This window comes from Adiantum capillus-veneris, chromosome 17, assembly GCF_014529385.1.
Source record: "Adiantum capillus-veneris isolate H3 chromosome 17, ASM1452938v2, whole genome shotgun sequence".
In the NCBI taxonomy this organism is placed as follows: domain Eukaryota; kingdom Viridiplantae; phylum Streptophyta; class Polypodiopsida; order Polypodiales; family Pteridaceae; genus Adiantum; species Adiantum capillus-veneris.
Genome location: NC_140947.1, coordinates 113,460,678 through 113,487,012, shown reverse-complemented (window position 1 = coordinate 113,487,012; position 26,335 = coordinate 113,460,678). Strand labels below are relative to the sequence as shown.

General features: G+C 42.6%; 1 pseudogene; it reads right to left on the bottom strand.

Annotated features, from left to right (window-relative positions):
- Positions 1-21,900: 21,900 nt before the first annotated feature.
- Positions 21,901-22,928, bottom strand: LOC147437897 (uncharacterized; annotated as a pseudogene).
- Between the last annotated feature and the right edge of the window lie 3,407 nt (positions 22,929-26,335).

Genomic DNA, 26,335 nt, shown 5'->3' with positions numbered 1-26,335 from the left:
GCACTCCACACAATGAGAGAATGTGTGTGTGTGTGTGTGGGAGCGCATACCCCCCTCTCATGCTCGGTCTCTCTCTCTCTCTATCTCTGTGTGTGTGTGTGTGTGTGTGTGTGTGTGTGTGTGTGTGTTGTATTTTTTAATTATTTCATTTGGACATGTGTCCTCTTTTTCCTCTTTGAGATAAAAAACTTAATTTTTTATTTTTATGCATCTAAATTCTCATTGGACCCCTTTAAAGCCTATCCAATTGGATTCAAGCACACCATGAGGGTCCAAATGGGGAAAGTCTTAACATGTGTGTTTTATGCTTCTTAAGTCATCTCATTTGAATTGAACACTTCAAGTACCTAGTCTTTTAAGCATGGAAACCATTTATGCCTCTTGGAGAATTTATCTAGGAATTGAACACTTCAAAAACTTTAGTAATTTTAGCAATAAAAATCACCTCAAGCTTTGGGCAAGGGTCCCACTAACACTTTAAGCACTATAGTTAGCAAGCCGACAAGCACCTCATACTTGGGTAGGATTCCCGCCTCAAGGTCAGCCCTAACTTGCCTAAGGTCAAAGGACTTTTTAACACTAACTTTTGGAGGTCTTTAATGAAGCTAACCCTAAGGTCTTTTAAGCTTCATTAGATGCACATTGCTCTTTGATAGACTACCTCCTTTTGGATCCCTATTGAGATGTAACCATCTCTCCTCTTGGTCCCTTACTGAGGTAAATCTAGAAGCAGTTATTGCACATTGCTCTTTGGTAGACTGTCTCCTTTTGGACCCCTGTTGAAATGCAACCATTCCTCCTTTTAGTCCACTGTTGAGATAGGTCTAGAAGCACATATCTATATCCTAACTCTTGTTCCCCTTTTCTCTTCCCATATTAAATGATCAGTTTAATAGGAGAAAATCATTTGGTAAAGTTAGATATTATATTTTATGACACCAAATGTGGTGCCCTTACAAAGTGGCTAGGCCTCCCTATTGAGTCGATAGCTGGCCACCCAAGGCAAGTTATTATGGTCTCCCAAAGTGTTGTAAGTGGGGAAGGATAAAAGAAAAGGAGGGGATGGCGAAGAACGCAATAAGTAAGAAACACTGAGGGGGTGGAGGAGCTTGTGCCGGCTAAAGGAGGCTTCGGATGACTCCGATCAAGGAGGGAAACTTGCCTAGAAGGTAGAGGCACTCCCATTTGGAGCCAGTTTCGGTGGGTTCCACGTTGCCATATCCGACGCCAGGCCACATGATCAAAAGGCTTTCCACCTAGCAATGATGACCCGTCATTGCTTAGGGAGAAGGGGCATATTTTAAGGGAGTTAAGGGTTATTGCATGGGATATTGGAATGTGAAAGGTGGTCAATCTCTCTTTCTCTCGACCTCAAGGACAAAGGGTCAATCTCTCATACTCGACCTCAAGGAGGAAGGGATCCCTCTCTCTTGTGGATGATCAAGCAAGAAGTCTCCCTCGTCAAGCATAAGGCGAGTGGCCCGTGATTGAAAAGGCAAGGAAATGGAGAAATGAGGTTAAGCAAAGAAAGGAGCAAGCAGAGAAGGGTAACAAGAGTTATGAAAGCTTAAGCTATGGGGGAGCTTGGCATAATTCTTTAAGGGAAATTGAAGGCAACCAAAGAGAGCTACCATAGCTTGTTTTTGGTTTTTTTTTGGCACATAAGGATGGAGAATTGAAACCAAAACGAATCACAGAAGGAGTAGGAATGAAGTCTGCAAAGATTTCTTGAGGATAATCATAGAGCAGGTTTTATAGATTTTTGGACGGCAATTGAAGGCAACCAAAAGAAGAAATTTCCTCGGGGGTTCACCATTGAGTATCCCTTTATATAACATGCATTCGCAGGGTATTAAATTTTTTTAAACATGTATGAATGAATAAAATGACCCCTTATTTTAGGATTTTTTTCCAATATTGAATATAAAAACCACTTATTTTAATGTACCTCTATTAAATTGCCTAAATTTTTGCATTTTAAAACCCTTCTTTTGAACTCAGGCTATACATTAACATGATTACATAAAGCGCCCCTTGAGGTTCGTAGAGCTTGTGAGAGTTGTTGAAGGAGCAGCCAAAGCAAATAAAAGAGACATGGAGAAAAACTCCATCACTGTCATCAGCTTGAAGATTGAATAATCATTTTGTTAAGTCCCGGTGTCGTTAACGACCTAGTTAATCCTGTAAAGGGAGCTTAAACTCCTAGTTACCATGTAATCCAAGTGTTGGTGCTGCTAACATCCCATCTTGGCTAATGAGTAGATTGTACTCAAAGCTTTACTCGATTAATTGATAATTACAATTATTACCAAATATTTCAGTGTTTGTTGGTCTCTCTCTTCCACACCTCTCATGGCCAGAGGCCCCGCACCTTCTCAGTTCACGTTTCGAATACATATCCTTCAACATCGCTCCATTTTTTTCACATGCAACAAAGATTAATCAACTCATAAGTCCTAAGACATGGTAATGATGATTGCAAAACATAAACAAAAATATCAATATATATGATTTCAATCTCATGCACCAACAATCTTTCACAGTACATGATCCACTCTTTATTTGACATTATGCATAAAACAAAACTAGGAAATCTTCAATGCTATTACACACTGGAGGTTTAGTTATTTTCAGTCAATTAAGGACTGTAGCTCTCATATTATGTAGTGACAAATATACATCAAATAAAACCTATGATAGTGCGAAATGTAAGACTTCAAAGATCTTTATATACCCGCTTCATTATTTTAGGACATCCAACCCTCGACTAACGACACATTTCTAATATATGCTCATCTTCTAAAACCAACTTCAACCCCTTTATGGACTAGTGTATTTTTTACAATGAGCAAGGATCTAAAGAGGCCCAATTTGTACGTACAACATCGTACCTTTATATTATGCCAAGGTTTCTAATCATTGATGATGTGGTCACCATATCAACAATCATGTTCATTCTAGTATTAGGATCTATGACTCAATAATCTTAGTTTAGTTTAAAAGAAAAAATAAATTTACCCGACATAAGGATACACTCTCTAGTGAAAAGGCTGAAAATGACAGTTTTTATACTAGATGCCCTGTAGGACTTTTTTATTTCCTGAGAGACTCTTCGGAGTGTTTATATAGTCTCAGAAGCCCACCAGGAAATTGTTGAGATGTAGAGATCACAAAGAGAGAGATGAGACAAGAGACACAACACGCTCCGAAAGACTAATTCATATTGAGGATAAGATACAAATATATAGGTGAGACCAAGTTGAGTAGAATGAGCCATATATAGCTCCAACACCCCCACTCAAACAAAGGTGTCTAGCTTCGGATGAAAAAACCCTTGGGGAGTTCAAGGGAAAAACCCAAGCCCTTATACAATGTGAAAATATGAACCAGTGATGATGGTGTGACAGTGAATTGTCTATCTATGTACAAATATACAAGTGACTCAGAGATTATAGTGTGCAAGTGTGGATTGTACATAGTGCATGGTATCTACAGGATTACAATGTCATATATACAAATCTATCACAATAGCAGAGAAGCTAATCTAAAAAGAGTGAGGCCGAAGCAACTCCAAGCTCCGAGCGCAAGAGGATGAAACATGAGTCATTGAGGCCTTTGGTAAGAATGTCTACAATCAGCTGGTCACTTGGACAATGTTCAACCATTATGGTGCCTTTGCGTACTTTATACCTAACATAATGATAATGGACAACAATGTGCTTGGACTTATTATGTTGAACATAGTCTTTTGTAAGTCTAATAGTACTCTGGTTGTCACACCACAAGGGTGTGCTAGAAAGAGGAGACTGACCAATATCAACGATCATTTTGTCGATTCCAGATTAGCTCACGAGCTGCAAGTGATGCCCGAACATATTATGACTCAGTCGTAGAAACTGTAACACATTGTTGTTTCTTGATGGTCCAAGAAACAAGACAACCGTTATAAAAAAGCGATTTCCACTAGTAGATCGCATGGATAAATGTGAGGTTTCCCACTCTGCATCTGTGTAACCCAAAAGAGAAAGAGATTGCATAGAATCTAAGGTCAGTTCTCATCGATAGACCAAACCAAAACCTATAGTACCTTTTAAGTATTTTAATACACGCTTTGTTGCAAACCAATGCTTAAGAGAAGGACGTGCAAGATGTTGTCTAAGATAATTAGCAGCAAACAAAATATGGAGGCAAGTGTTCATGCCAACAAACTGAAGACATCCAATCAAGTTAGCATAAGGTTGATTTGTGACAAGTTGACCGTCACTATTAGAAGTGTTCTTCGTAGAACTCGCAAGACAAGGTGTGTTGGCCGAATGTGCTGATTCCATACTAAATTTTTGAATAGTATCTAGAATAAACTTTGACTGTCAAAGGAAAAAAATACCTTTTGTGCGGTTCCTTTGAATAAAAATTCCAAGGTATGAGTGAATCTCTCCCAGATCCACCATATCAAATGCAGAAGACTAACTTTTTCACTTGTTGAAGAAATCCCAAATCATTGGAAACAAGGATGGCATCATCCACATAAACAGCAAGAATCACAAAATTGCTACCTTGGTGCTTTATGTATAAGTTGGGGTCTAGAGAGCAAGAGATGAATCCTTTCGAGATGAAAAAAAGATTAAATTTTGTATACTAGGCTCACGAAGCTTGTTTGAGACCATATAGTGCCTTATGGAGTTGAGTAACAAGGTCGTCTTTACCTGGAATAACAAACCCTTCTTGCTGCTACATATAAATTTTCTCTTCCAAGTCACCATTAAGAAAGAAGTTGGCACATCCATTTGATCAGCTTTTAAATCAAATTGAACACCAAATGCCAATAAAACTCAAACACTTGTAATACAAACAATTGGTGAAAAGTTCTCTTGATAGTCAACACCAGTAGCTTGGGAGTAATATTTTGCAAATAAACTTGCCTTGAACTTTTCAAGATATCCATATGCTTTTACCTTTTTCTTATACACCCACTTACACTTAATAGTTGTACGAACAGGAGGTAGTTCAATTAGTATCCATGTACCTTTAGAGGTAAGAGAATTGTACTCTGCTTCCATAGCCTTTTTTCATTGATCTTTTTTTGGTGAAGAGATAGCTTCATTATAAGTAACGGGATCTTCAGAAGCAGAGAAAGCATTATCAACAATATTGTCATCATAAACATGACATGAGCCATGTATCAATATCATCATTGTAAACATTTGGAATGGATGGTTGTGAAGAGAAAAGCTTCTCTATAGGAAGAGTTTCATCATCTGAAAGAAATGGAAAATTTTGAAAGAATCAGTATCATCAGAATCTTCCATGGACCATGAGCCTTCCATAAGCCGTTCGTTAAAAGTAGCATCATGATTCACAATTACTTTCTTGGAGGAAGGGTCATAGAAAATAACTTTAAGACCAAGAGCATCAAGCTTTGTTCACATTTCTTTGGGAACATGAATATAAGAAATACATCCAAAGGTTTGAAAATGAGATACCGAAGGAATGTCACCTGTCCATGCTGTGATGGATATCTTACCAGAGAGTGTAGTAGGAAAATGATTTTTAAAAAATACTGCTGTTAAAGTAGCTTCAGCCCAGAAAACACGAGATAACCCAAAATTAATCAGCATACATCTTACAGCATTGAGAATAGTGCAATTATTTAGTTCACCAACGCCATTTTGTTGAGGTGAATATGGAATAGTCTGTTCATGATGAATTCCACTATCAGTACAGTAACTCACAAACTCTCGAGAAACATATTCGCCTCCATTGTCGCTACGAAGCTTCTTGAGGCGATGACCAATTTAAAGTTCTGTAGCCTTGTGGAATTGTTTGAAAACAGATAAGGCCTCAGATTTTTGTCTAAGTAGAAATACAGTTGTATACTGTAAGAAATCATCAATGAAGGTAATGAAGTAGCGATATTGTGATCTCGAAGAAGGTAGAGGTCCACATATAACATTATGAACAAGATCCAATATGTCATGAGAATGAGCCGTATTTGAGAGAGAAAAGGGTTTACGATTATGTTTTCCAAGAGCAAAAAACTCACAAATTCCCATATGGGGATGAGTTTTAAGATACATGCCATGAACAAGATCACGACGTTGAAGATCAAGGAGTTTTGAGAAATCAGCATGAAAAATTTGATGATGCCATACTTTGCAATCATGATCACCTGGAGTAGTGACAACATTTGCTACAACATCATTGAGAGAGACTCCAAACAAATTATTATTTCGAGGAGCAGTGGCTATAGTTTGTCCATCTTTCTCAATTCGGCATTTGGTATGATCAAATCCAACAAAGAGACCAAGATCAAGAAGTCTAGCAACTGAATAAAGATTACGTTGAAGATCTGTCACATGTAATACTCCTCGCAAAATTCGAGTGGAAGGAGATAGGTACTAAGATATAAATCTCCAATACCCTTTACTTGACAAGTTGTATCATCAGCAAGATAAACAACACTTTGAACTGGTAGTGGATGATAGTTATGGAGCCACTTAGACTGATACCCTATTTCTAATAGCACTAGAATCGACAATAAAAAGTGAGCCATCATGTATATGAAGTATTCTGTTTGGAGAAATTGAACATAGGACGCAGCTTGTTTTTGGTACAATATTTTTTTGATGTTCAATAGCATATGCTCTATTATGATCTGTGTCGAATCGACGCTTATATCAAATCATCCATAATATTCACAAGAAGAAGAAGAATCTCTAGATAAACGTGGTTGTTTAGTGGTAATATTTTCTTCATCAAACTCACGTACCTAACAATCATCTTCAGTATGGCCATTTTTGTTACAGTAAGAACATTGCTTATTAGAAAATTTGAGACGAGAGAAAATATTATTGCGACGGTCATCTCTGCGGTTTCCTCGTTGAAATGGACGCCTTCGAGCATAAAAATCACGTTCCATCTGTTGTGACTCATTCTCCTCTTGTGAAATCATAGTTCTATCATGACCAACATTACGTTGTTCTTGACGTTGAGAGTATTCAGTTAAAGACATGCAAACTTGGTCAAAAGCGAAACCATCTCTATTAAAAAGAATGGTAACAATATTAGCATAATGAGAGTCCTTCACCGTGTCAAGGAGAAGTGTGAATATGTTTTCTTTTTGGAACAAGATCACCGACAGGTGGAATCATTTGTGTTACGGGTCCTTTTTTTGGAGAACACTTCGGGACCCTCCACCTCTTCTCGGCCTCTCAAGACTAGCTCATTTTCATGCTCCGAGGCCTCAAGGGATCCGAGCCCTGACGAGAGGTCTCCAGTGTGGGAAGACCCTATAGTGGGAATGGTTATTGGATCCTCGAGTGGAAATGCTACGTGGGCACGATCCCTTAGGGTTTTAATGTTGGTAGGTCGTGAGGCCGGATGTGAAAGAGCGCCTTGGAGATTAAAGGCTACGGGCATGCATAATCGAAGGTTAACACCTTTGAGCTCGAAGCTCCAACAAGAAGCAGGAAACGCAGACACAAAAGCTTCTAAGCCTTGGCATCACGAGCTCGCGTGCCGGGTTCCATTTATCCCGCCCCTCTACAGGCTACAATGCATAATGCCCTGCGGGTCGTCTCAAGCCGCGAGCTTACCCGACTGCGGGGCCACGTGCTATTCTCAACACATATAGGTGCAGATTGCAGGGTAGCCCACAGTAGGGTTGCGCACTTGTCATCACACATGGCTCTATTGCGAGCACAGGCAGGAGGCACTCCCACAAAAAGGTGCTGCATGCAGGTGGCAGTCAGAGCCCTGAGCGGGCCTGTCGTAACGCAGGCCAACCCAGCAACAGGGGTTGCGTGTTTTTCATTCACTGCAAGTACTTGAACGGGATCAAATCCCGTTGGGGCTATTTCTCTTGTCTTTCTCTTGTCTTATCAAATCCTATTATTCGCAGGCAATCTCAACAAGGGGGCTGCATGGTGTATGCGGACAACTTTGGACATTTGGACATGTTCGGATTCAGTTCAGCGGATGCAAGGTCCCCCCATTACCTTTTGCTTCATGATTAATGCCCGCAGCGGGCTGTGGTTATGCATCTATCCACTGTGGGTTGTGGTTCACTGAATCTCCGCCTGCTAGTTTTAGCTGAGCCAGAGTGTCGAGACATCTTTGAGGTTTTCGATTGGTCTCCCGAGTGAAACTTGAGACCACATTTTGTGTATGCTAGGAAGGGTGAGCCTTGGTGCTCCGAACCCTATTGTATTCCTTTTTGGTAGAGCCGTGTTGGCTCCCCGAGTCGAGGTGAGTTACCCCTCACTCGCGGACTACTATTGAGCCAGATTGATCAGTGACGTCGGCCAATATAGACCCACCCTAGTTTTCTCTTGGGCTCCTATTGAGCCCGTGTTCAGTGTATTGTGCCCCTTCATGCTATGTATGCACCTGGGGCTAAACATATGGTATCAGAGCTTTTGGATATGGCCTCACTAAAGGCATGGTTCTATGTGGAGTTTCCCTCTTATGCTTTGAAAGAGCAATGCAACGCTTATTGGAGTGCTATGATGGATGGAGCAGAGGAGAACCAGGATATGACTGGGATGCGATGCAAAATGCTATGCAGACCTTGACTCAAACACGCTCGAGGACGGTTGAGATTTACTACAAGGATGTAGATGCGATGCAGCTGGAAAGTAAAAGAGCAAGAAAAGAGCTCAGAAGAAAGAAAACGATTATGGATGACGAGCTTAGTCAGCAAGAACAAGGGATAACCCGGGTTTTTGAAAAGGTGTCGATGATGCATGCTAAGTTGGTCGAAGATGGAAAACAATCAAAAGAGGAGAGGAGTACAAATGCTCCGTATGTGGATGAAGGAAAAGAAATTAGCGAGGAAGAGTTGTGGAGGAAGCTGGATGTGATGTTTCCCGGATATGCCGAGGCCCATGGTGAAGAAAAATTGTTGCATGAAGCCGAATGTGGTGTTGTTCGTGCCCTGTGGGATGGGGAATGGACCTACGAGTCAGATGTAAAGCTTGGGGACTATGAGGAGCCTCGGGAGGAACTTACGAAATCTTACCCTTCGATCAAGGAGGAAATGCCACTATGCGACAGCTGGCCTATGCATGATGGTGTTTTTGTTAGCAAACCAGAACTGGGAAAATTGGTGGCCAACGAGCCAGACTCACACAATGAGTATTGTGCAAATGAAGGAAGTGGGGAGGAGTGCCAGGACGTTACTGCTGACTCCTATCTCCCACATGATTGGGAAAAGCAAACTAGTGCGGAACAAGAATGTGCCGCACCCGAAACGGGATCCATGGAAATGCTTATGCCTATGGAGGTGCTGGATGATGGGACTCAAAAAGAGGTGAGGCCCGGAGAGGTCCAAGATTTGCTGAATAAAGTGGAACACCCGTTAGGCCTGGCCAGTGGGCATCAAGGGCAGGATAGGTTGTTGGAGGTGCCTCGTGGGGGTGCCGTTTCCAGGTTATGCTGCAGTACCGGCCTCTTTGGAGGAGACTATTCCCGAGAACATAGGGGAACAAGAATGGGTATGGACAGAGAAGGCCAGAGGCCAAGGGTTGCGGGTAAAACCACCTGAACCTGTCCAAAATCAGGTTGAGAAAAGGCAAGCTGTGGTAATGAAGGCTGAGCCGGGGATATTACACGGGAAAAACCAGGGAAGGTGTAAGACCGCGGGGGACTGGACCATGCAACTCTCCACCCAACCGTGCCATATATAGACTCCTAGCCCCTAAATATAGGGCCCCTTGACCGCATGTCCATCCTGGCTCTTGGCCCTGCCCTTGGCCTGACATTACTCCCCCGTTGGAGAAGCGTTTTCGTCCTCGAAAACACAAGTGGTAGTATCTTCGTAAGAACACTGATGTTTTCCTTATTGGCATCCTCTACGCGGGCCAATTGTCCATATGACCGATACCTGGTGCAGTGAGGAGTTTCAATGAAACCAAGAGCAACATCTTGATTTTCAACATTGTTGTCCTTTTGCAACCACCCGTATCTAAATGGTAACTCATGATAACTCATGTGAGTATCTTGAAAATCTCATAGCTACTGAAAGATAGAATAGGGAGTGTCCTCATGTCAGACTTCTAAACCTTTTGGAACACACAGAACCACATGTTCACCCCTAACAAAGGTTACATGCCAACATACTCTGTCAGCACACCTACTAAGTCCTTGACTTATGAAACTGTCGGTATCCAACCCCACCACAACAGGTGTTCAAAGTTGAAAACCTAACCAAAGCAAATTCTAGAATAAGGAGAGAATCACCTATTCAGAATGCATTGTGCTAAAGTATGCTCTTAGCAGATCCTTTAGCACGGTTTACTAACATATGCGCTTAGCATATCCTTTAGTACTAAATAGAATACTTGTAAGCTGCCCATCCAACATGGGTTGAATAACAGCAATAAGAGTGAGGTACTTTCCCCAACCACTTAGAGACAGTCTTCCATGACTGACGACAAACTATGACTCAACCATTGAGTATCCAGCCATATACTCGATATGGAATGGAGACAACCAACTAGGTTGAATGTAGTTGGAGGTTCCAGCAACCAATCACTAACATCCATACTCAGCCATCACCTTGTATGGCAGGGTGTAAACTCATACAAAATCTGCAAGAGAGATTGCACTAGCAATGAAAAAGGGTGCAGAAAGAATAAAGTCCATGGATTTGCATGCCGCTCCAAATAAATTTGTGTTAAACACTAGGGCCCATAACACCTAGTGTGCATGCATTTAACACAAACATATCCAAACCGCAATTCCATGACGAGACTTTCCACGATACTTACGTGAAAATCTTGCAACAAAGTTGGACCATAATAGAATGTGACAACCCGGTCACACCTAGGAACCAACCATGAGACCTTCTCATGAACGTAGCATACTTTGCAGCAAAAGTTGGACCATAATAGAATGTGACAACCCGGTCACACCTAGGAACCAACCATGAGACATTCTCATGAACATAGCATACTTTTCTATATGTAGAAACGACCTTCCGTTAAGGTGGTTTCACAGCACTTGTAATCACAACAAGTCTGTACTTAGTACTCGACAATTTTTGGCCACTGAAATTGTTGCTGATACTGTGTGTGTCAATTGGTCTAATGAACGGATGCGACCAACACCTAGGGACTTCGTCGCGACACATCATTTCGAATTGGGCGCCAGTGTCAGTCCTAGAGACTCATATTCTCCACATGTGGAATATGTCTCAAGTAAGGATGCCAGGAAAAGTGACATCCATCAAGTACGAGCTGTACTTGTGTGTGGAGGTAACTACGAACACTCTGCGACGCGAGTGAGAGGGACCCTCATTATCATGCTCCACACTAGCTAAACCAAGCTCCTTGAGTTCCTAGACCATGTTGTATCCCATGTGACAACATGTGCCAAATCGAACCCTACAAGTAGGTTCGTAACAACAGAAGGCAAAAAGGTAGATTGGACACTTGGCCCAAAATACTTTGTGCTGACATGCCCTTGGCATGGCTCTGTAACATTCCAGCGTACTTATACGTCTTGAAAAACCAAGTAAAGCATACTGAAAAAGGAATAACACCAAATCAATAGATGCGTACCTGGAGATTTGAACGGAATGTTCACTTACCCGTATTCAAACGGAGAGGAGCATGTCTCCTACCTGAAAAAAAACAAACAGTATTGCACTGGAAACCATGGGTGTTGCCCTCGCAATCCAACCCCTTTGGTTAACATCTACGTAGTCAAACCCCTTGGTAAGACCCTCTGTAGAAACTGCACAACTAGCAGGTAATGGTTATCAACATAGTCAACCGTATAGAATCTACGTTGTCAAACCACTTGGTAAGACCCTGTGTAGAAATTTCTCAACTAGCAGGTAACGCTTATCAACATAGTCAACCGTATACATATTGATTGGAATCAACCAAAAGTTGAATTTGTCCACTACCGCGTGGTAGATTGCGAAATTCGTTCCTTGAAAGGCTAATTGGGAGAGATCAAACAGTGATCCTCAATGCCTATGGGATGATGTAGCAGTCACCCGCCGGGTCGTACCCCAAAACAATATGTCTATAGACACTCCGTAGTGCTATAGAGAGAACATGGAATCCACACAAGTGGACTGCCTAGCTCTGGTGGACAGCCATGCTGTCACAACTGATTGTTGCATCTATACTTCCTTGTATAGATCAGCTGCTATGAGTTGAAGATTTATCAAAAACTCAACTTGAGTGTCGCACTGAAATCATGTAGTGCAAAAATGACACTGTAAACATCTTGAATGACAAGACCCTTGCTTGTCCATTAATGTCGATGTATACTTCCCTGGGTAGATCTGTTTACTCTTGAAAACAAGCACCCAAAGAATGTGATCATTGGGATCTTACCCTAGGTATGACAATGGCTCTTAGCCTGTGTGGCTCATAGCCCTTATGTCAGTTAGTGTTCAATCGACAAACCGATGAAAACTAAGTTGGATGGCATCTTAGTCGATTTATAGCTGAGAGTTGAAGCACCTTGGATTAGGCTGACTCACGAGCAAAAAAAAAAGCTTCTCGGAAGATTTTCATGTTTCCCTTAAAGAGAGAGAGAACTAGAGACATGCTGGGCTGAGGAACTTTCCTTAAGAAACACAACCACATCTTGATCTCGGCATTGGTAGTGGTACATCATAACGGAATATCACCACACCTAAAATGGGAGCAAACTGCTGGTCATACCAGTTCCCCAAACTTGTGTGCCAATGCCTGTGATTCCAGGTCAATGGGCAGTAACGCGACAAAAGGGAGAAGCCTCACTTCGTGTAAAAGTGCCAAAGCACTTTGCTTTGCACAATGACACTAATTGCGAAGGAAAGCGTAAACATGGAAAAAACAAGAAAAACTTAAACTTGGCTAACCTGGTTGTTGTTGCTATAACCAGTGGTCCCGAGATATTGTGGAAGAAAACTCGCTCAAATGTAGGTCAGAACCCTCTCTGTTGGGCAAGAGAGATTTGGCATATATATCATATACATGCTCTGAAATATCCGGCCATCATATGTAGAAATTTTCCTAGGGCGTGTGCTCATAGCATACCCCACCTACAAGATTCTTAAATTGAAGCCTTGCTTCACATAAATATGTGTGTGTTGACAGCCAATTGGATGTGGCTGCAAATATCATGACATCCTATGTTGGCTTGTAGAAACAGTTCCAAGGAGTCGGCCATGCCGAGGAACTTGCTGCCTTCAACAAGTCCAGTAATAGGCCTTGCCTTTGAAAGAAAATGTAACCTTTGACGAGCATGCTCTATGAAGGTACTCAGGAGAAACCATGCCTCAGATAATTATGTCTGGCCTCATTGCCAATAAATGCTATTGACGACATATGTCATAGCGAATAGAGTCAACTGTGTCGAGCATGCACAGATAATGGACCTTGTCAAATTGTATTGTCTATTGAAGAGATTTTCATGACAAACTATAGGCCTTGCCTACACTTACCGTATTGTAACTAGAAATGGTCATACCATACAGTTGCAAAAATTTCCCCAATGAATATGCTCTGAGCATACTCCAAATGTTAGCAGGACAAAAATGAAAGCCCGGCTTTGGACATTGTCCTTGTAAGTAGATACATGCCATGCATGATAAAAAGTCGCAAGGGTTAACTCTGGAGTGGTGTAAGCAACACCACAGTGGTGTATGCACGTAATGAGCCCTGCTTAATGATCAGAACAACATATTGAAGACCAAGTGAGCCGTGCTCCAACATACATTTAACAGCTGCACACTGAGAATGAATCAAACAAGAAAAGTGCAACAAATCGTCATGCCTTGTCTTGGAAGTGTAGCGACGAATATTATTCATGTCGTCATCGTCACAACTTCGTGGACGCAGGAGCTGCATCATCATTGATGCTTTGGCAACTCAAAAAACCCAGAGAAACTCCTAGAAAACACGACCTTACCGTGCATGATATTGAATTGCCTATCCTTGCATGCCACAATGATGGCGATCGTGCTTACCCTTTTAAGTCGGATTGGCCACATGGCCAGTGCTTTACTCAAGCTGCTGCTAGTTTGCCTTCTGAATATCTGCAACCCAAATGACCTTCCTTGTCATGGCATGATTCGGCGACGGTATTGCTTTCGAGTTGGGCGACCGTGTTGCCCTTGCATGACTGCCACTTGGCTTCCAGTCACTCAGCTTCGGTTTTCCTCCCGCAATCAAGCTTGTCATCTCGGCATGTGAGGTCGTCCCGCAATGCAAACAATCCGCTGGAAGAGGCTACGACGCCTCCCGGCCCCGTTCCCAACTCGTGCGAGTCTTTGGATGCTTTCCTCTAGTCCTCCCGTTTTGCAATAGTCATGAGGGCCCTCCTTCTTTGGGTGACAGTGGATTCCTGCCTACGGTGGGACAAACCCCTTAGGGTGGCCTTAGGGCAACCGCCTGGGCGGCCAATTGTGAACAGCAACATTAAAAAAAAAAAAAATCCCTATGCAGCGATGGCGGGCTGCAGCAGTTCCGCGCAAGGGACCCAAAGTGCCGTCTGTTGCGAACCGGGTCTTGGCCCTATGTCGACAAACGTTGCCTGTAGCCTCGCGACCCCAACAAGCCCGGCCCCATCCCTTTCTGTGCACCTTGACCTTGCCCGCCTCCTCGGCACTAGCGGCCTTGCACACGGCCTTCCCCGACTCTGACCTGATGATCTCCACTGTTTACCCGAGGGCCATGCCCACGCCATGTCGGCTACTCTACAAGTCTTGCATGAACATACACAAGGATGAGGACCACGCCCTTCCTTTCCTACGTGCGAGGGTTTGCTCTCCCCGGTTCTCCATGAACGCCCCAGAGAGAGAGAGAGATTCCGAAAGAGAGGGAGATCCACGCTTGAGAGAGATCGAGCTCCATGCCTTCTCCTCCACCATGGCTCCACCTTCCCCCTTTCTCTCCACCTTTCTCTGATACCAATGTAAGACCGCGAGGGACTGGACCATGGAACTCTCCACCCAACCGTGCCATATATAGACTCCTAGCCCCTAAATATAGCGCCCCTTGACCGCATGTCCATCCTGGCCCTTGGCCTGAGAGAAGGCGTGACAAAGTTTTGTTTTATGGAAATCTAGCGGGTGTGAACCCTTTTGACGAAGAGATGCATGGTGACCGGGTTATGGCAGTGGTTATGGTGATTCAAAAGGAAAGGCAGTCTGAGTTCTCTTATGGATTATTCATTGAGCCAAACGGGTTAAGGCGGACCCTCCACGAGTGGTCTCCATTAGGACACGGTTGAGTAAGAGGATGCAAGTCATGTTCTGGGTGCACAGTTATGGGGTTGAGGATGGCACGGTTGGCCAGTTCTCAGTCATGGTACCCTCGATGAGGTACCCATTGGTGGGAGATGCACGAAGCCTAGCAATGGGAAGCTTAAGCTTCTGGGCCTATCTTGACTGGCCAGATATGGTGCACTCAGAGGACAGGATGTCCTTTTACTCGAGGCGTCCTGCGATGTGGCGGACGACCTCCTCGATGGTCAAGATGGCATGGACAGTTGGTAGTCGGGCGAGATGCAGGGATATGACAAAGAGTGGGACGAGTGGGTGTCCAAAGATGTCAGTACTTGTGGGTCTTGGGAGATAGAACCGAGAATTTTTTTGATGCTCATTTTGTGGTATTGGCACCTTATGCTCACGCGGAGCAACATGGAACGGGGCAACCAGTTATTTGAGAGGAATGTATGGAAACCGGGGCTGCCTGGTTTTATGAATAAAGAGCCCCCTAACAGGTTTCTCAATGGGATTGAGAAGGGTGGACTGAAGGTATAGACATGCGAGTTGACTGGTTTTTTTTTTTAGAATCCTGAGCCAAAGTGTGGCAGTGACCAATGGTGGCCCTCCGAGCGGGCAGCTTTGCGAGGTCTTTCAGGTAGATGAAAGCAGGGGTTTGATGCATGATGGCTGGGGCTCCGTAATGGGGTTGCTGGCTCCTTTGGACCACTTATGTGGAGAGGCTAAAAGTTGGAAGAATGTCGTATGGGAACTGGGAGAAGGTAGCCAATGCTGTGATGATTTCGGTTATGATATGATCCGCATGCGCGGAGATACGGAGATATCAGTAGGGTGGAACATGCTTGGCCAATGCAAAGCTAAGCAAGAAGGATTAGGGTCGTTTTGGGACCTTGATATACGGGATATACAAGGACAAACATTGCCCCTAATGGATGAGCTGAGGCTGGTTCGAGTGGGGGCCAGAGATGGCCGATGTATTCCCCCTAGGGAAAAACATGCTGTCGAACAAGGGATGAGCAAAATGAATTTGAACCCATGGCCAACAAGTGCTCACACAGACTGACACATATCACCTGGTGGTCACAGCCAGGCAGCAGGTTGTGCTGAACCAGAATAAAACTAACTAGAGAACATCGAGGAGGCTGTTTGGTGCAAGAATACGAGGGAACAACCCGGGTAATTGACTTTGGAAACTGCGAAACAGGGCATGGGCCCCCAATTATGTAGAGTGGGCACTCTAATGGTGGTAAAGTTTCTGGTATGGATGATGCTCGAAGGGCTGGGCAGTCACGAGCAAGGCATGGAGGTAAGGAATGCGATGCGAACACACGATGAAGACATGGCTGATGTAAGACACCAGTGACTCCACCTGCCCGCGCTTCACCCAAGCTATTTCGTTTGGCTAGTGGCTTGGAGTCGAGCCGCGACGGTAAAAAGCAAGGTCAAGGATGATAAGGGGTATGCTGGGAGAATGAATACACATATGCTTCTGATTGTGGGACGACGTTGGCTGAGATGGAGTCACTGGACTCGAGGTAACGAGACAGCAGATAAACTATACACTGGCTGCAGCCAGCAAGGTAGGTCGTTGACGTGCAAATCCAAGACGCAGGGTTGGCAAGGTAGCGACTTTGTTTGGTTGATTGCTTGGAATAAAATTATGGCAGTAGAGGACCCTAGATATGTACATACACGTGGTGTTCAACAATGTAAGCCACGCCCAAAGGATGGGGGTTATTGCTTTGAGGATAATTTATGTGCACTCGACGAGGACATCGAGCTTTTTTGGGGAGGGGTGAGTGTTACCGGTCCCCTTTTGGGGAACACTTCGGGACTCTCCACCTCTTCTCGGCCTCTCAAGACTAGCTCATTTTCATGCTTTGAGGCCTCGAGGGCTCCGAGCGCACGAGAGGCCTCCAACGTGGGAGACCCTATAGTGGGAATGGTTATTGGATCCTCGAGTGGAGATGTTGCGTGAGCACGAGCCCTTGGGGTTCTAATGTTGGTAGGTCGTGAGGCCGGATGTGAAAGAGTTCCTTGGAGATTAAAGGCTACCGACATGCATAATCAAAGGTTAACGCCTTCGGGCTCAAAGCTCCAACAGGGAGCAATAAATGCAGACACAAAAGCTTCTAAGCCTCGGCGTCACGAGCTCGTGCATCGGGTTCCATTTATCTCGCCCCTTTGCGGGCTGCAGTGCATAATGCCCTGCGGGGTCGTCTCAAGCTGCGAGCTTACTCGACTTCAAGGCCGCGTGTTGTTCTCAACATATACAGGTGCAGGTCGCGGGGCAACCTACAGTAGGGTTGCGCCTTTATCATCATAGGTCACTCTATTGCAAGTGCAGGCAAGAGGCAGTCCCACAACAGGGTGCTACGTGCAGGTGGCAGTCAGATCCCTGAGCGGGCCTATCATAACCACAGACTAACCCAACAATGAGGGTTGCGTGTGTTTCATTCACTGCAGGTACTTGAACGGGAGCAAACCCCCACTAGGGCTATTTTTCTTATTTTTGGCGAGGTATCCTATTGTTCGCAGGCAATCTCAGCAAGGGGGTTGCGTGGTGTATGCGGATAGCTTTGGATACGTTCGGATTCAGGTCAGTGGACGCAAGGCCCCCCCCATTACCTTTTGCTTCATGGTTAATGCCCGTAGTGGGCTGTGGTTATGTATCTACCAGCTGTGGGTTGTGGTTCACTGACTCTCCGCCTGGTCTCAGCTGAGCCAGAGTGTCGAGACATCTTTGAGGTTTTCGGTTGGTCTCTCGAGTGAGACTTGAGCCCACATTTTGTGTATGCCACGAAGGGTGAGTTTTGGTGCTCCGAACCCTATTGTATTCCTTTTTGGTAGAGCCGTGTTGGCTCCTTGAGTCGAGGTGAGTTACCCCTCACTCACGGACTACTATTGAGCCAGATTGACTGGTGACGCCAGCCACTATAGACCCGGCCCTAGTTTGCTCTTGGGCTCCTATTGAGCCCGTGTTCAGTGTATTGTGCCCCTTCATGCTATGTATGCACTTGGGGCTAAACAATTAGAGTACATGAAGGAGAATCTACATTTGAAGTTTGGAGCAAATATGCATTAAAGTGGGAGATCACTCAATCACTACGGTAATCAAGGATGAACCCGCATCAATCTAATGCTCCCATATGCAACATGTAGCTCAACTAAGCTCTACCACAGGATGTACGGATGCAGTTTCCATGTTTCTTTTTATTTATACTATGGTTGATGATACAAGGGGGGAAATTCATTAATGACAAGGACCAAGCAACTACTAGGAAGGTTCAAAGGAGATGAACAAGGAGGAGCTACATGATGAAGCAAACAAAGGAGAGAGCTCAAAGCAATAGGAAAATCTTGCACCTAGAAACCTATCTTTTCACACTAGGATTGTGTGAATATGAGCCACTTTTGTGATTATAAGCAATTTTTTTGTAAATTCATGTCTCATAGACCACAAAAAACCTCACCAGAACCTTTTAGGGATTTTTTCTTGAGGCATGTAGAACAAAAATCGCTCAAAAGTTTTGATATCCCGTGTAGACCCCTTGAAAACCTTCAAATCATACTAAAACTTTTTTGAAAAATACATGGATATGTATACAATGAGAACCTATGCATATACTATTTTTACGAAAAAAACTATTGACTTGCTGTAGGCCTCAAAAACATGTATGTTGTTAAAATTAAAATTTAGTTTTGCGACTCCTAAGTTGCATTATATGTTATACGGGATACGTATAATACGCCATATATGGGCGTATTATACGATACCCCATATTATACAAGCGTATTATGTCGATGCCACATCAGCAAAAATGGGCAACCATATTATTTCTTTGTTTCTTCGATCAAAGATCTTTAGATCGAAAGATCTTTTGATCTAAAAACTCTCTATATAAGAGCAATGTTGTTTGATCACATAGCATCTCTCAAGTAAACAAGAGATGAGTAAGAAAATATAAATGCTAACAAAAAAATTTATTAATAAAAAATAAAAAAATTTAAAGCTTTAAATAATAATATATATAGTTAAAAGTTAAACATAAAAGTTGAAATTAAAAAAATAATTAACAATTGTTTAGTAATGCAACGAATAGAAGATAAAAATAAGAAAGAGTTAAGTTTAGTTTGGTAACCTGTAAAAAATTAAAATCTATCTATCAAGCTATTTATATGTCCACCTATCTTTTATCTATCTCTTTTTATCAGTAAATTTTCTTATGTGTCTATTACACTATCTTTCGTTTATCTATCTGTGTGTCTATTTATTTATTTATTAACATATTTATTTTTTATCTACAAATCTACCTAACTTTCTTGCTATCTATCTATTTATTTATGTATCTATCTATCTATATATCTATCAATTGTTTACTATCTATTAATATATCTATATGTCTATCTATCTACCTATCTACATATTTGTCTATCTATCTATCTATCTATTCTTCCATCCATCCATCCATCTACCTACCTATCCATCTAAAACTCTATCCTTCCATCCATTCATCTATCTATCTACCTACCTATATATCTATCAATCTGATTGTCCATCCATATGTGTCTCTACCTATCTTGTTTATTAATTGATTATTGTTATCTTTTTTTTCCTTTTTTTATAGTTCTTATTTCCTTGTTAGTATCTATACTTTCAAACTCATTATCTATCTATCTAGCTATTTATTTTTAACTCTTCATTAATATATTCTTTACAAATATATATATATATATATATATTTTTATATATCTATATATATTCTATAAAAAATTTAAGGTCTGATTCACATCCAGTACCAGTGGGGATAGTGCAAGCAATTTACAGTGAGAACCACTTTTTGGTCGCACACAAAAAGAAGAGGGAGAGATTTTCTAGGCACATGCTTGGGCAATAGTGAGCAACGGAATTGGTTCTTGAAGACCTGGAAATGAGGAGTGCTTTGCACCTCCGTGTCTTTAGCTTAGCACCTCCAAAATCCATAGTGCTAGCAGCATTGCAAGAGTGCTCAGATTTCTTGCATCACAACATGAACATGCCTAAAATTGGCAAGCAGCTAACCTCGAGTGTGACTTGGCTGTAAGAATGATTTTCTAAAGAAATTGACTAGTTGAACCAAACTTTTATTTATCTAAGTTATATTTTAGGTTCATCTTTTCTTTTACTTTGCAAAATGTTTTTTTTTTTTTGGTCTTAAAATCTATTTATGAGGATTAAATTATTATATATAATTTTTTATTTTTTAGCTAAGCTTTACATCTCTAATGGAGAAGAAAGTGTATGCTTCAATGGAGCAAAGCATACACGCTTAGCATTTATAGTGATTTAGCTTTTTGACCAAAAGATATTAAGATCAACAGATCTTTAGATCAAAAGATCTTTCCATCAAAAGATCTTTCGATCGAAAGTCATTTTTCGATCAAAAATAATAATACGGGCTATTTTCATATAATACGGGATATTCACGTATAATCTCGTATACGACGTATATAATTTATTTTGCGGGCGTATTTTTAGAAAATTTAATTTTCTAATTTTACACTTTTTGGGATAAATGTTATACTAGAATTTTCATCTATCATAGGAGGGTTTCCTGAAAAATAGACCGTCGTCTTAGAGTCAATTTTATAGAATAAGGTTCTAAGACACTATTGTGGCTCAAGCCACTTCAGTGGCTCAAACACAAACCTAGTGTTAAAGAAGGAATTGATACCAAGATTCCATTTCATTCTCTTCACTCCAAGAGGTTGTGTGCTCTTGTGACGCTTTTGGCGATGGAAATACATTGGGTTTTTATAACCCTCTGTGTCGCTAAAAGCGTCAATACGGGAACATCGCTATAAGCGTCGCTATAATAGTCGCTATAGGCGTCACTATAAACGTCTCTATATAGCGACGTTTGTAGGCCATCTATAGCGGTGCTTATAGCGACGCTGCAGAGCGTTATATAGCGACGTTCATAGTGACGCCCGAGAGAAAAAAATGTTGGTGGTAGGGCATTGAATGCCCTGCCACCCATCAACCATATTGAATGTCTCATTAATTGATTCACCTTTGAAAAAAAGTACAAAGGTAGAAATAGACCCAAAATAGTCACCCATAAGACAATATAACCATTAACTCTATCATCCATAGTACGTATTGTTTGCAAAATAAAGATACAAGACTGACAACCGTGAATTGGTGAAAGTAAATCAATGAAAATTGTACACATAGGCAAAATCACTTGATTGTTAAACTTTGCAAATGTAATGGTTACAAACCATTGTCATTATTGAAAAAATATACATGGTTTTCAAAACGACGTATAAAAGTCCTCTCATGATACATAAGCTATGACAAAAAGAAACTAATGATATCTAGCTATGACTAAACTGACGTCGTCTAATCAGACGTCTCATCGCGTCCAAGCGACGTATTTGTCAAATTCTGCAAAAAAAACAATAAGATAGCTTTTTGTAAGTATAAACATATCGCGACGTTTATAAAACAATACAACAAATAGAAAAGAGTAAACCATAATACTAACCTGCATGCCGTCGCGAGAACTCGGAATTTCCATCAGGGCGTTTAAACCCTTCTTGACTGCGTACTCACGCTCGTACAGTGTGGGATCACGTCTTGTCATCGACCACTGTCAAAACATACAAAGAATCCATTATGTTAGAATTTAAAAACCCATAAACCCTAAACTATCAAACATAGAGAGCAATGCAAAAAACCTACAAAATTGGCCTCAAATGATGCCCACCCACCGCTCCCTAAGTGGTGCGAGCTCCCTGCCTCTACTCGCGCTTTGGCTGCCGCCTTTTGTTGCTTCCACTTGTCGGGATTATCGCGCGCTGCTTTCTTCGGATTCTTCCAATCTTCTTTGGCCAGCCAATCTGGTCTGTTCTACCCATGCTTGATTGCTTTTTGCACTTCAGAACGCTTGTGCTTGCAGTATTTGCGTATTCGAACCTTCATCACATCTTCATTGAAGCGCTCATCCTGTGTTGGAATTGGAAACTCTTCATGAAGAATGTTGATGACTCTATCTTTTAAATCATTCGGTACTTCACTCTAGGTGTTTAGTATGTAGTGTCTAAACACCTGAGAGCAAAGACCGCACATGCACAAAATCACCTTCTTGCCTTCATCATCCAAGATGATGCCGCCACTGAAGTCGACGGAGTAAGGAAAGCCCTCTCGTCGCTGATGCATGAACCTGGGTGTTCGTGCAAGGGTCTCTAGTGGCGTGTCGACGGGGGTACGGATGTCAGGTGTCTCCAGTGGAGTCTGAGCCCCGAAGCGAGGAGTGTCCACTTGCGTGACTCCTGGAGGAGTAGCTAGTGGTGTGTAGCTGCTAGGAGCGGCAGTCAGCCGCGCAAAACCTGGTGTCGATGGTGATGCCATGGCTGGTGTCGGGGTGGGCAAAGAAGGGGAGGGTAAAGAGCCTCGTCGAACACGAGGCGGTGTCGAAGCATTGGCGGCGGCATCCCCACAACAACCGCCACTGCCACCACTAGAGCATCGGTGCCTAGACGAGTGTGAAGATCATCTTGTCGACATCGAAGCTTTCGAGCGCGTTGAATGCTCCGAAACAGAGGGAGATGCGGATGGAGTAGGAACGCGCAATGGTGCACCAGAGCGATGACGCTCCACGTACCACTGTCTCTGCTGGGGTGACAAAGAAGAAAGAAACTCCTCATCATCCATACCTGCATTAAACACACGAAAATTTAAACTTAATATTGAATGAATGGAGTAGAAAACATGGACAAGTAGAGAGAGAGAGAGAGAGAGAGAGAGAGAGAGAGAGAGAGAGAGAGAGAGAGAGGAGGAGGTGCTCGTCATCCCTGCTTGTGAGAACATACCTAGAGCATACGTACCTGGAGTGGATGCAAAGACCATTAAATACAATGACGCATATAAATACAATTGCACAATGATGCAATGATGCGTTCTTCTTCTATTCAACTTGAGTGATGGAAGAGGCAAGTTGATAACTCATAATTTTCAATCGAAAGAGAGAGAGAGAGAGAGAGAGAGAGAGAGAGAGAGAGAGAGAGAGAGAGTGGGCACACAATCAAATCTTGCAGTCAAAAAACCAGGTGGTGGAGCTGCATGTGGCCATGGATTTCCCAGGATGTGAGCGCAAAATCAAAAGAGCGTTATACAACATGGAAGGTACTTAGAGGGCCAGAGTTTTTACAAAACGGAGCGAGAGCCACATAACTTACATGAGAGCTTCCAAGCACATAAATTCTAAAATGGGATGTTAACTATTTACATACTTACTTGTTCACAATGCTCGGGTAGTACAAAAGTGTCTCTTAGGTGAGTCCATTTCTTAGTTGAATCCACCTCAAGAAACCAGACACTCCTCTATGCACAATAGCGTTGCGACCCTCCATGATTATTTTGAACCATTGCACGTCGAACAAGTCGACAAAAAATTCTCTATAATCGATCCTCAAATCTCTTGTAGCGTGCCGAAGTAAGTGAGTTCCGCCACCACATGATCTGCATCAAAGGACCGTCGTCGACTAGACTGTTCAAATTTTGCCATGATTCCACAATCTTGAGTAAAATGCTTTTTGTCGATCCGCTCTACCCTAAAATGTCGACCCTTACACCTTGCTTCTGTGTATGACTTATACTACAACCAACAAAGATTATGAGTGGCCATTCAAACATCTAGAAAGTAATTAGTCGTACATTGCAAACTTACCTTGGTTGTGCAAACCCAAGAGTCCTCCCACTCTTCCTCAGTCACTTCTTCACCGCGCTGTTGTGCGCTTTTCAATTGGTTGTGCAACCATCTTAAGCTCATGAATGTTGGTAGGCTCTCCAGACCCGTCGGATAGTGCATCGGTGGTCGTCTTCCCCGTCTCCACTCGATTCATGCCCTTTGTCACTCTTGTTTTACATCCTCATATTGTGAAATCCACTTTTGCATCACTGGATTGTAAGCATGCAAAATCGGTTGATTTTAGCCTCTAGATCTTTCGTCATCTTCTTCTCAACACCGAGGTTGCAGATGAAGATCCCATATATGCGCTCATCATCTATGGTTCGCCATAGCGTGTCCCGGGCTTTATCAAATCCGTCTAGCCACTCTCCAAAGTACACTAGGGACTCTGATACCAACCAACCTTCTGTCATGCTACCCTCCGGACGTGCCTTCTGACGCACATATCCCTTGAGCGTTTTCATGAAACATTCTAAAAAGAACATCCATCTGGAATGTACTGTGCCAGCTATTTCCACCTCATCAACTATGTGAACAAGAAGATGCACCTGAATGGTTAGCATGGTAGTAGGAGAATGTTTCTCAAACATGCACACAACCTCCGCAGCGTTTAGTTTGGCGAATGGTATGGAGTCTACGTTGATCTCCTTTTGTGAGATCCATTGCACCAACTTCACAAGTTTGTAGATTGTGTTACGAATGTCAAGAAACAAACATCCCTCAATGGAAACCGGTAAAATAAACTGCAAAACACGTGCAACAATGATATTAAAGTCCACACACAAATTTGTTACACAATTCCCACTATGATATTTTCCACTATGAACATACCTGACACATTTTATGCCAGTCGTGTGACTTCAAACCCGTAAGATTTCCTTCTTTAGTAAAACACGTTCGGAGCGAGTGCATTACGTCAATGGGGGTCCGCAAAGATCGAATGGTCTCTTTTACTTTGCGTTCTTGGGCTCCTGTGAAAATCCATGGTGCTTTAGGGAGTTTTATCGATGCATCAGATGCTGTTTGTGGCCAGTATTGCTCCATATGATCCACATTTCTAAGGTCAACTCTGGCTCCCAAAGTATCTTTCTTGCCGGTCAGATGGTCCCATAGTAGATTATCCACATTCTTGAATATGTGCATTGGATCAAGCAAGTGATTGATCATGAGTCCGGGCCAGTATGGTAACTCGTACCATAGAGATAGTCTCTTCATCCCTGGGGGCAATCCATCATCACACATCTCCTTCTACTCAAACCATGCTTGTGCAGACATCCTGGGTGGCTCTCTTCCAAAAAATCCATCGCGTAACACATGATTCTCTAGAAGATACGCTTGATGACCTTCGTAGATTTGCTTCTTCAATGAGGGCGCCCTACATGCATTCAATCTAGGTCCACATGTGACACATGCTCTATATCCGCTTGTTTGAAGCCCTACATGTATACACATGATAATATATCAGCTTGAGAAAACCCAACATTTACAGTGTCTAAGTGAGGAGTGTAAATAGATCACCTGAGCATTTTGTTAGTCCGAGATAGTCATGCATGGTCCACATTAGAATGCCTCTGATCAAAGCATTCCGTCGACCTGTGTGTCGGCTCATATCCACTAGTTCTATGCCAATCCACAATTTTTGTAGCTCTTCCAATAGTGGACGAAGATACACATCCATATTCTTCACTTTATATCGCCCCGGCACAATCAAGCTTAGCCATAGGTGCCGCTTCTTCCTATTCAACCACGGGGGAATGTTGTAGTTGACGATGACAACGGGCCATACACTGTAAGATGTTGATCTTTGACCATGCATTTACGCCATCCATAGCCAGGCCTAAGCACAAATTCCGAGCTTCCCTGGAAAAATCCGACCATGTTCCATCTATACGTTTCCAGGCTGCGCAATTTGGACGAATCCGTAGCACACCATCCGAAAGATTTATTCTCCTCATGCCATGATTCTAGGGTGGCCATGGACTTAAATTCGAAGAAATTCTTGATGCGAAGAAGCAGAGGAAAATGTCGCAAAACCTTTTGCGGAATTTTTGTTCCGTGGAGATCTTCTCGATATCTCTCGGAATCACATTTCGGACACTTCTGCATGTCTATGTATTCCCCTCTAAAAAGAATGCAGTCATTAGGACAAGCGTGGATCGAATTGTAATCCATCCCCAAGTTTCGAAAAATCTTTCTTACTTCCTCTTAGGAATCTGGAATCACATTATCAGCTGGTAGTATGTGCTCTTTGAGCAATCTAAACAACATAAAAATACGGTACAATTGTGTAAATATCTATCAGATCATTATACATTTAGAGTTTTATTAAAGTAAACTAATTATAATAAATCACCTGAAAAGCGCTGTGACG